This window comes from Carcharhinus amblyrhynchos, chromosome 26 (genome assembly GCF_965287045.1).
Source record: "Carcharhinus amblyrhynchos chromosome 26, sCarAmb.v2.hapA, whole genome shotgun sequence".
Taxonomy (NCBI): Eukaryota; Metazoa; Chordata; class Chondrichthyes; order Carcharhiniformes; family Carcharhinidae; genus Carcharhinus; species Carcharhinus amblyrhynchos.
In genome coordinates, this window is record NC_137349.1 from 12,461,338 (window position 1) to 12,472,951 (window position 11,614).

The 11,614-nt window shown below is 43.7% G+C and overlaps 1 protein-coding gene across 1 annotated transcript in view; it reads left to right on the plus strand.

Annotated features, from left to right (window-relative positions):
- Nucleotides 1–11,614, plus strand: part of ano8b (anoctamin 8b) — a 140,174-nt gene that overhangs the window by 85,829 nt on the left and 42,731 nt on the right. The window contains exon 19 of the transcript XR_013889508.1: nucleotides 951–1,047. The gene's annotated coding sequence lies outside the window, so the exon portion shown is untranslated. The remainder of the gene's footprint in view (nucleotides 1–950; nucleotides 1,048–11,614) is intronic.

The following is an 11,614-nucleotide window of genomic DNA, read 5'->3' on the forward strand; positions in this document are numbered from 1 at the left end:
AACTATCAGAAGCAGGAATCATGACCCCTTGGGGTCCCCCCCCCTCCCTTCACCTAACCCACCCCCCCCCCAAAACCCCAACCAATCACGGCTTCACTTCCATAAGGGAAGTGATCATAAATCTGTTAGACGCATAGATCACTACAAAACGTGCACGTCTGGTCCTCATGTTATACAAAGGATATGCCTTTACCCTAAGTGATGAGAATGAGTGGTTGAAGTGAATCGTATTGATGTACTTGAGAAGTAATTAAATGAGTAGATGAGGGAGAGGGAACTGAGGGCTTTAATCAGAGGTTTAGATGAGAAACGATGGGTGTAGGCTCAAAGCAGAGCCAAGGTAAGGACAGACCTGGAGCACTCTTGCTCTGGACAGGAGAGTTCCACAGCAGGTAGCACTTCCACAAACTGAGTCATTTGCCTTGACTTTGGCACATGTTCTTAGTTTGTCAGAATTCCGATTCAGTAAATGGAATGTTCCAGAAGTGTGGATCAAGTGGCCATTCATAGAATCCTGATGTGTAGAAGGAGGCCATTCGGCCCATCAAATCTGCACCCTCGCTGACAGAGCATGTTATCCAGGTTCACCCTCCGCCCTATCCCCATAAACCCATGTATGTATCCCATTGATCCCCCTAACCTGCACATCTTGAGATACCAGTATGGCCAATCCACCCAACCTGCACATCTTTAGACTATGAGAGGAAATCGGAGCACCCGGAGAAAACCCACGCAGACATCAGGAGAACGTGCAAACTCCACACAGTGACCTGAGGTCGGAATCGAACCTGGGTCTTTGGTGCTGTAAGGCAGCAGTGCTAGCCACTGTGATTCACTGAATCTTAAAGGAGGATTACTGAATTAGGAATTAATTAGTAAGTTATAAATGAATATACCAGGAAAATTATAACTGTTCCTCAGTCACTCTTGTTTTGTTATATTAAGAGCAGGTTCGCATTGGACATTCTGTATCGGTCTTGCCCTGTCTGCATATCACATCAGGAGAGGGAAGAGCCAAGCTCAGCCACACCACCTCAAGTCTAGCAGGTACCACTGATTAGCGCCCCCTCAATACTGCAATAGAACATAGGCAAAAGAGAAGTCAAAGAGCTTCTACAAATACATAAAGGGTAAAAGAGTAACAAGGGAGACAGTAGAGCCTCTTAAGGATCAACAAGGTCATCTATGTGTGGGAAATGGGTGAGATCCTAAATGAATATTTCTCATCAGTATTTACTGCTGAGAAAAGTTCGAATGTTAGGGAACTTGGGGAATTAAATATTGATGTCTTGAGGAGTGTACATATTACAGAGAAGGAGATGCTGAAAGTCTTAAAGCACATCAAGGTAGATAAGTCTGCAGGATCTGATGAAGTGTAACCCTGGACATTGTGGGAGACTAGGGAGGAAATTGCAGGTCCCCTAGCCGAGATATTTGAATCATCGATAGTCACGGGCGAGGTGCCTTTATTTAAAAGGGGCTGCAGGGAAAAGCCTGGGAACTACAAGGCCAGTGAGCCTCACATCTGTGGTGGGTAAATTGTTGGAAGGTATTTTGAGAGACAGGAGCTACAGGCATTTAGAGATGCAAGGACTGATTAGAGACAGTCAGCAAAGCTTTGTGAATGGAAAATCATGTCTCACAAATTTGATTGAGTTTTTTTAAGGGGTAACCAAGAAGATAGATGAGGATAGTGCAGTTGATGTTGTCTACATGGACTTTAGCAAGGTCTTTGACAAGGTACTGCATAGTAGGTTGCTGCGTAAAGTTAAATCTCACTTGATCCAGGGTGAGATATCTGAAAGGATTCAAAATTGGCTTCTTGACAGAAGCCAGGGGGTGGTTGTAAAGAGTTGATTTTCAAACTGGAGGTCTGTGACCAGCGATGAGCCTCAGGGATCAGTGCTGGGCCCACTGTTATTTGTCATTTATATTAATGATTTGGATGAGAATATAGGGGGCATGGTTATTAAGTTTGCAGATGACATCAAGATTGGTGGCATGGTGGACAGTGAGGAAGGTTATGTCCAATTGCAGCGGGATCTTGATCCATTGGGCCAGTAGGCTGACAAATGGCAGATGGAGTTTAATTTAGACAAATGCGAGGTGATGCATTTTGGTAGATTGAACCAGGGTAGGACTCACTCAGTTAATGGTAGGGCACTGGGGAGAGTTACAGAACAAAGAGATCTGGGGATGCTTGTTCATAGGTCCTTGAAAGTGGAGTCACAGGTGGACAGAGTGGTGAAGAAAGCATTTGGCATGCTTGGTTTCATCGGTCAGAACACTGAATACAGGACTTTGGACGTCTTACTGAAGTTGTACAGGACATTGGTAAGGCCACACTTGGAATACTGTGTGCAGTTCTGGTCACCCTATTATAGAAATATTATTAAACTAGAAAGAGTGCAGAAAAGATGCTACTGGGAGTTATAAGGAGAGGCTGAATAGACTGGGACTTTTTTCTCTGCAACGTAGGAAGCTAAGGGTGATCTCATAGAGGTCTATAAAATAATGAGGGGTGTAGACAAAGTAGATAGTCAATATCTTTTCATAAAAGTAGGGGAGTCTAAAACTAGAGGGCATAGGATTAAGGTGAGAGGGGAGAGATACAAAAGTGTCCAGAGGGGCAATTTTTTCACACAGAGGGTGGTGAGTGTCTGGAACAAGCTGCCAGAAGTAGTAGTAGAGACAGCTACAATTTTATCTTCTAAAAAGCATTTAAATAGTTACATAGGTATGTTGGGTATAGAGGGATATGGGCCAAATGCAGGCAATTGGGATTAGATTAGGGGTTTCTAAAAAAAAGGCGGTGTGGACAAGTTGGGCCAAAGGGCCTCTTTCCGTGCTGTAAACCTCTATGATTCTATGAACATGACAACACCCACAACCTCGGGGCTGAAGCAAGATTGTTACATGGCTCCAATGAAGGCCAGAGGTGGCTGTGCATTACCAGGTTCCAGTCAGATCAAGTGTATGTTGGACATTTGGATTTGAAATGCTTTAAGTTTTGTTCCACGGTCAATTGCCACTTTCATTGCAGGACTATTGAACAAACCTCAATGGAGCCCTTGTTAAATAAATCCTGCAAGCATTTCAAAGCAATGCACGATTTATGAAGCCATTGAGTTATCTGATTATCCCTGTAAGTGGCCTTTGAGAATGACCCACTTGTGATATTCAATCACTCTCTGAGTGGGAAGGTTCAATCTTAGTTGTCCACTCCTTCTTACTAAGTTTTATAAATGTTTTATGTAAGTTCTATGGCTTAGGGGTGATCTTAAAGCGATCTATAAAATAATGAGGGGCATAGATTAGCTACTTAGTCAACATATTTTCTCAAAGATAGGGGAATCTAAAACTAGGGGGCATAGATTTAAGGTGAAAGGGGAGAGATACAAAAGGGTCAATTTTTTCACGCAGAGGGTGGAGTGTCTGGAACAATTTTGACAGATACAATTTTGTCTCTTAAAAAGCATTTAGACAGTAAAATGGTATAGAAGGATATGGGCCAAACACAGGCAATTGAGACTAACGTGGAAAGGGCAGCATGGACAAGTTGGGCCAAAGGGCCTGTTTCCATGTGGTAAACCTCCATGATTCATATAATCTACAGGGTACAAATATGTATTTGGTCTGACCAGCCCAAGAACTTGTTTATGCTCCTCAGGGTCATTTCTCCCACACCACCTCAACCTCCTATTCCTTTTCCCACATTTGTCCAACTTCTTCTTAAATGTATCTGCGCAATCCCAGTTCTGTATTCTCACTATTCTCTAGGTAAAGAATCATCTCCTGAATTCCCTGATTGATTGGCGAGCATTTTACATTTATGGCCCCTATTTCTGGCCTTGCCCACAACTGGAAATGTCTTCTCCATATCTATCCGACTAACATCATTTCAAAATGTTACAGACCTCATCAGCTCACCCCCTCAGTTTCCTCTTCTGGTAAAAAGAGCCTCATCCTATTCAATCTTTCCAAATAGTTATGACTTCTCAGTCCTATATCATCCTTATCATAATTTTTGGACCTTCTCAACTGTTTGCACGTCCTTTCTGTAATATGGTGACCTGTCTGTGCACAGTGCTCCAATTGTGGTCTAATGAGGTTTCCAAAGCTGAGAGTTTTGTTGGTAGAGGTGTGAAGGGATGTAGAGCAAAGACACGTTGTTGGACTTGAATCATCCAGATGAATGGTGGGACAGCTCAGGGACCTGAATTGTCTCCTCCTGCTCCTATATTCCTTTGCCCATTGCAGAGTCAAAGGGCTGTGTGTTTGAGGCCAGAAAGACTATACTAGGCTACCTGGGGTGACAAACAGCCTCACCAAAACCCAACAATAAACAATGCAGGGTGACAATTTTACATTTCTGTGCAGATGGATAGTCTGGGAGTGACGCTTAGTATTCAACTTTTTCACATGGCGAGTGGCTGGGGTTTAGAATGCACTGCCTGGGAGTATAGTGGAGGCAGGTTCAATTGAGGCACTTGAGAGGGCATTAGATGATTATTTGAACAGAAACAATGTGCAGGGATACAGGGAAAAGGCAGGCAAATGGCACTAAGTCATGATCCTCATTTGAAGAGTTGGTGCAGTTACGATGGCCTCCTCTGCACCCTTACAATTTTGTGGAGATACTAGTCTGGTACTTTAAAAAAACTGATCGACTACCCAATAGGACCACTAAACAGGGACCTGGGTTCGATTCCCGGCTTGGGTCACTGTCTGTGTGGAGTTTGCACATTCTTCCCATATCTGTGTGGATGCGGATGTTCCGGTTTCTTCCCAGAGTCCAAAGGTGTGCGGGTTAGGTTGATTGGCTATACCATAGTGTCCTGGGATGTGTTGGTTAGAGGGTATAGCAGGGTATATGTGTGGGGTTATGGGGATAGGGCCTGGGGTGGGATTGTTGTTGGTGCAGACTTCATGGGCCAAATGGCCTCCTTCTGCATGGTAGGATTTCTATGATCGCCAGGATCTGTAATTCCCATCACATTTACACAGATCCAGGGAAAATGAAATTGTCCGTGAAACTAGGAACAGATTGTAAATTCCTCATTATCTTTTGGGAGTGTTATCTTATCGAAAAATGGAAAATGTTCAGAAAAGGTATTTGAGAGAGAGAGAGAGAGAGAGAGACAATCATCAACATTTAGTAGTTGTGGGCACTATTGTGAGGACTGAGTAGCACAGTCGACGCTGGGAGTAATTATTTCATTTATAAGGTTGCTCGGTTTTTTAGTTTAGTTCTTTATTAGCAGCATCCCTCTAACGAGGAGGGTCACGTTTGTTAGGTTTTGGTTTGGTGATGTTAGAAGAACCAACAAAGAATAAAGCAACTCGCTCCCTGTGAAGTAGCTCATCCTGAGATTAGTTAGGTTGCAGCTAAGGATTGCCCAGGATAAGGAGAGGAGCATTTGAAAAAAATAATAAAACATTTGTATTAAAGAAAGAACTTGCATTTATATAGCACCTTTCACAACCTCAGGACATCCCAAAACACTTCACAGTCAGTGAAATACTTTTGAAGTATAGTCAATGTTGTAATGTGAGAGACACAGCACTTTGCACAGCAGGAGCCATATGACCAAATAATCTATTTTTGATGGGTTGGTTGTGAATTAGGTATTGGCCAGGACAGCAGGCAGAATTTAGTGGCTGTGCAATCTCTTAGGCTTTCGAGAGAAAAGCCACGTGAAGAGTGGTGAATCTGTGGAACTCTTTGCCGCAGAAGGCTGTGGAGGCCAGGTCATTGAGTCTTTAAGACAGAGATAGATAGGTTACTGATTAATAAGGGGATTAGGGGTTATGGGGAAAAGGCAGGAGAATGGGGGTGAGAAAAATATCAGCCATGATTGAATGGCAGAGCAGACTTGATGGGCTGAGTGGCCTAATTCTGCTCCTACGTCTTATGGTGTCATCAGAAAGACATTTATTTTGATACAAAGGCTTATTTGAGCGTGATGATTCTTGAAACTTTCTATATTTCCTGCTGGTATTACGAACCTACCCTCTGCTAGTACTCGATCCCAGTGATCACAGCTCAACTTTTCATACAAAATTGAAACCACGCTCTGAGGAAAAAAGATAGCAAACACAAGTTGAGCGTTCTGGAGTTGCTATCAAAGGTTTGCTTCTAGAAGTCAGACATGTGGGATTGTTTAACAGGAACAGCTTGGAGATTGAGGGTTCTCAGAATCTTTGTTCAGACCTTAGGTCTTGACAGTCCCATTTCAAAAGCGTAATCCTGGTTTAGAAGCAAAGTGAGTTGTCAGATAATGCAATGTAAAGACGTACATTTGTGACTCATTTGCTCAGAAACAAAGTACCAGCAAAGTAAGTCTCATCACTGCATCTTCCATTTTACTGATGTACAAAGGTTTTTTTTTAAAAGACTAGTTTCCTTTTCATGCAAAAGGGTTTATTTATTTAATTTATTTTGTCATATTTTTGTAATGCTGCATAAAAGATAACAATAAAAGTATGCACAAAAAAATGAGTTCTTTTTACCCCTCACCAGGTAAACTTTCATTTGTATAGCAACATTTCAGTGATGACCAAAGGTGTGGTCAAAGAGGGAGGTTTTGAAGAGTTTCTTAAAGGAGCAGAACAAAGCAGGCACACTCAGGGACTGAATTTCAGAGCTTGGGGTTCAGGCAACTGAAGACACAGCCAACACGTCAAATCGAGGATTGTATAAGAGACCGGAATTGGAGCAGCGCAGAAATCTGAGATCTGGGGTTGCCAGTTTGGGGAGGTTATTCTATTTTATTTATTAGTCACAAGTAAGGCTTACTTGTCTCCTAGTCACCACACACTGCCATCTGTTCAGGTCAATGTACTTAACTAGTATGTCTTTCAGACTGTGGGAGGAAACCGGAGCAGCCAGAGGAAACCCATGCAGACACGGGGAGAACATGCAAACTCCACACAGGCAGTGACCCAAGTTGGGAATCAAACCCAGGCCCCTGGTGCTATGAAGAGGCAGTGCTAACCAATGTGCCACCGTGCCACCCATACATTAAAGACAGGGATGAGACAAGACCAGGAAGAGGGGGGAGATTTGAACACAAGGACGAGGAATTTTTTTAATTAAAGAATTGGTCTACCGGGAGCCAATGGAGGTCAAGGTGCACAGAAGGTGAAGGGAAAACGGGACTCCATGCTAGTTAGATTTCTTTTTCCATTCTGTTATGCAGATTAGCACAACACCAAAATATCCCATTTATTTGGTGAAGAAAGCATTGGAAAGAAAAATGACAGAGATTGGAGCAGCAAAGAAATGGTCAAAGTTTGGAGTGAGCACAGACCACGCTGATTGCAAAACACTTAAAATGATAAATTATTGGAACTGTGATGATGTTTGTAGACACACACAAACCATTCAATGCCAGCAAGTTCACACACTGAGACCAACCAATTGGTTATACTATTGTTAAAGGAGGACATGTTAGCCCGAATATCTCCACTTCAAATATTCTACCGGGGGCCAGCAGACAGCCCGCTGCCCCGGAAAATAGGCTGACAACTATTTGGGAGGTGGCATCAAGGAAATATTGGGTGGAAGAGAGGCAAAAGATATTTAACTGACAGCAAATGAACTTAACATTGAAACAAATATAAACAGCGGGTGATGGTATTCGTCAAAATATTTTAATTTGCTTCTAGAAGTTACATCAGCTTTTGTTTGCTAAATCCACAATAGAAAGCTCAAAAAAAACGTGTACAAATTCAGAGAGCAGCATACATCAGATCAAGGTAATCACTGACTGTGATCTCACCAAGCCTGTGTCTTAGTCCATTCACTGTTCTGTTTCACAGAGAGCTAATGGAGATCAAGATGCACAGAGGGTGATGGGAAAATGGGACACTGTGAGTTAGGATAAGGAACATCTTCACAGCAACACCCTTTCCCTGTCCCAACAAGCACAATGTGGTACTGAACCACGCAGTTCAGGGTAGGATCTGGGCTATAGCCCCAGCCTCATGTGGAATTAATGACAAGAGAAGCTGCTAGGATTGACTTTGCTTCACTAGCCCTGTGCTTTTGACAAGGGTTAAGACGAAGAAGAAAAAAATCAGTTTTGATTCCTGCTCTATCCAGTCCGCTGTGTGTGTGCCTGATGAGATCCTGCTGGTCGCCTCCCAGTGAGACACCCAACCCCCAATAAACACGGACACATTCCTAAAGAGCACCTACTGCAATATCCAAAAGGCCATGCCAGTTATTCAGAGGAGGGAAGCATTGATCAGTATCCTGCAATGGGAATAAATTAGGAACTGCAAAAATACAAAGAATGAATCAAAAATTGTGCTGCAGCAAGGAACAAATTTATCGCGGGAAGCACTTCTGGGATCTCTCAAAGACCAGGGACTCCAGACTGTAACCCTATTACACAGATTGGAGAATACAGCAACAATAATGGGGGTGCCAAAACTTAGAGTAAGTAACAGGGTCGAACTACTAACTTAATAACTCACCACAAACCATCACCGCACCATTTCCACCCCCGCCCACCATTCTGCCCAGGGATCCACCTTCTCAAATAGCCAATTGAGACTTTAGATCCTTCCCCACCAGGTCCCATCCTAATCACTTGAGGTTTTCTAGTTTTAAATGGAGTGCTGCGGTAATGTGAATCACAAAATAATCATGTGCTCAGGGGCATAGCAAAGTGGCAATGGGACAAAAACAGGGTTGTAATCAGTAATGATTCTCCCCTTGACAAACATCCAAAGAGTAGAGGTAGGACCAGAAACACCTGTTCCCCCAAGCAGGACTCAGTGACTTCAAGGTATCCTCATGGGGTGGAATGGGTGGTTGTGCAGAAGGGACAGGGGGGAAAACAGCAAATTTCCACCCAATACTGGTCTTGCAGTGTAACACTGGGGCCTTTCCCCATTTGCAGACTGTAAATGCTCGGACTGAAACCCACTACTGGATTTGATCAGCACGGTAACCCACTGCTCTGGGCCCAGTATTCCAAAAAAAAAGAAAATTACATTCTTCACATTTATAAACACCTTTATTACAAGTTTTCTCTGATGTTTTATTTAATTTTAAAAATCCAATAAAAGCCAGCTATTGATTGGTAGCAGCTCAGAGTTCATGCAAGGCAAAGTTAATGGTTGAGGGAAGTGGGAATGGGAGAGAGACATTGTACAGTAATCTGGTACCAGTGATTGACAATGCTGGGTGACGGACTGGCACAGAGAACACTGGAACTATCTTTGCAACAACCAGACAGCACCTTTGTGGCCCTCCAGTGTGCTAAACTATGAGCCTATATTCACAGCGGCATCATTGTGATTGTGGGCTGCTGGGATGAGAGTGTTTAAGATCTTACAAGAGGAGTAATAAAATAACAATCATCAAAGGTTGTGACACTGACTCCTGGATACATTCTCCAAGCCTATGGGAGCATATCTGTTTATCTGTCAATTAGCAAAGAGATCAGAGGGGGAGGCTTCCTACGTAACAGCAGTGACTGCTGGTGAGAAACAGCTAAAGTTGGGGGTCTGTTAGGAATGTAACTACTGCCAGGTTTCTAGAGAAGTGAGGAGGTGGGTGGGGGCTGGAGGAGAGAGAGAACAGACGGGTTGGGAGGTGGAGGGAGGACCAACACAAACACAACCCTGTGGTTCATGCAAAATTTTCAGCCCAGGAGCATCACATGCAGTTTTATGGAATTCACTACAGAGAGGGATGGGGCACATTGGAATCAAGGTTTTTACACTCCTTCCACCCACACCCAGCACCAACAAAGAGACACCAACCCTCTTCCCTAACCGCAGCCCCCCCCCCCTCCCCAACACACACACACAAACAAACCCACTGACCTGCTAATAAATACCAAGCAAAGCCAAGAGATTTGAGACCCGGTCTCTTTATAAACAAGGGGCATGTATACAGTCCAGCAGAGTTCACTGCACTTCAATTAAGAGCAGGAAGCTGGTGGATTCCCCACCATCCTGCTCAATAAGCCAGGATTGCTGCCACCACTGAATTCCCCCCATCCCTGTCAGATTGTACTTGGTTCAATGAATCAACTGGAGCAGAACTTGTGACTGGCAAATTTCACATATGAACGCCCAACACCACACGTGGCGTGAACCTCACTGTTGCAAGATTCTAGAATCTGCTTCAACAAAACAACAACTTGAAACGGTCTGGGATCGAAAGAAGCGAAAACAAGAATTCAGAAATGCTGTGTGCAATTTCTCAGCCTCCCCGCACTGGGACAGAACAGTGCAATATTCGGCAAACTTGGGGGAGGGTAACTACTACACCAAACCTGATCAAGGGCAGGTCGCATATTCTCCCTTTTGTTTTGCATTGGATGTGAAGTCAAGAATCAGGGAGAACGGAAACATGCTTAGAGTGACTGCACCAGCAGCCTGACTTCCAGCACATTAATTTCAAAAGGATTTACTTTACTGTAGTGCTCGCTACGACCTCAGCACACCCTACAGGCAATGCTGTATTTCTAAAGCTCACTGTGGCAATGTAGGGAAATCATTGCTGCAAGAGAATAAATTCACTGATTTGTTAACTGCATATGGCCAATGACTTACATCAACAACTCTCAGAACCCTACAGCAGAGGCAATGACAACTGGGGTCAAACCCAAACCACATGCTGGCCCAGCCCTTCACAGTCAACTCTGACTGGAGTGAGACCACTGGCAGATTGGATAAGATTTTCAGTTCACATGCTTTGCATTTTCATCAACATTCCACAGTCAAAAGCCCGAGAAAGAATCTCAAAGATCAAGGGAGACTGGGGGAAGTCACAGTGGATCAGGGTCCCAGTACATCAATTAGGGACATTGAGGAGCCATGTTTTGAATTGTAAACAGTTGCAGTTTTCAGTACAGTGTACATGATTTTAGCAGCAAGGGTTTGGCATTACTTCATCTGCTAATGAATCAAAGCATTATCACTTTACTCACCCCCAAATCAAGGCTACGGTACAGAGGGTGACAAGATCTACTGAGGTCATGGTATCACACTGTTCCAGACCCTGTGGGACTGAAAGGAAGACCCTTCACTAACTCTGATCTTAAAAGGGGGCAGGGGAGAGGGGATGGTTTAAAACCTTGAACACTGAAGAGTGCAGTCTCTTTGCTATTCACCCTGAAGATCAAGCTCTCACAGGTAGCAGCGGTCCTCAATTCATTCATTATTCCACCCAAAAAAATGACATTACGGCTCCTTCTGAGGTCAAAATATGGAAAAACATGAGACACTATCCCCGGAGCAAGAAATGGAAATAATGAACTAGGTACTTTCCCTTTAGGTGACAGATCACTGCCCACTTTCTCCCAGCGATTAGTCACTTGGTTTGCATTATTTTTGATTATTGAGAAAAGAGTGAGCTGCTGCCTCTTAACAGTGATCACAGCCACTAGGTTAGCAAGGAGGGAGACAGTTACAGGACCTCCAGATATCAATCCACTTGCAATGGCAATGGAGGTCTCAACGCTAAAAGGTAGGATAGAAAGTCAGGCAGAGATGGAGGCACAAAACAGAACAGACATCAGCCACTTCAAACCTATACAGTATCAAACTCTACTGAGATGGTGCATTGTCAAAGGGCTGGTGCAGCCAG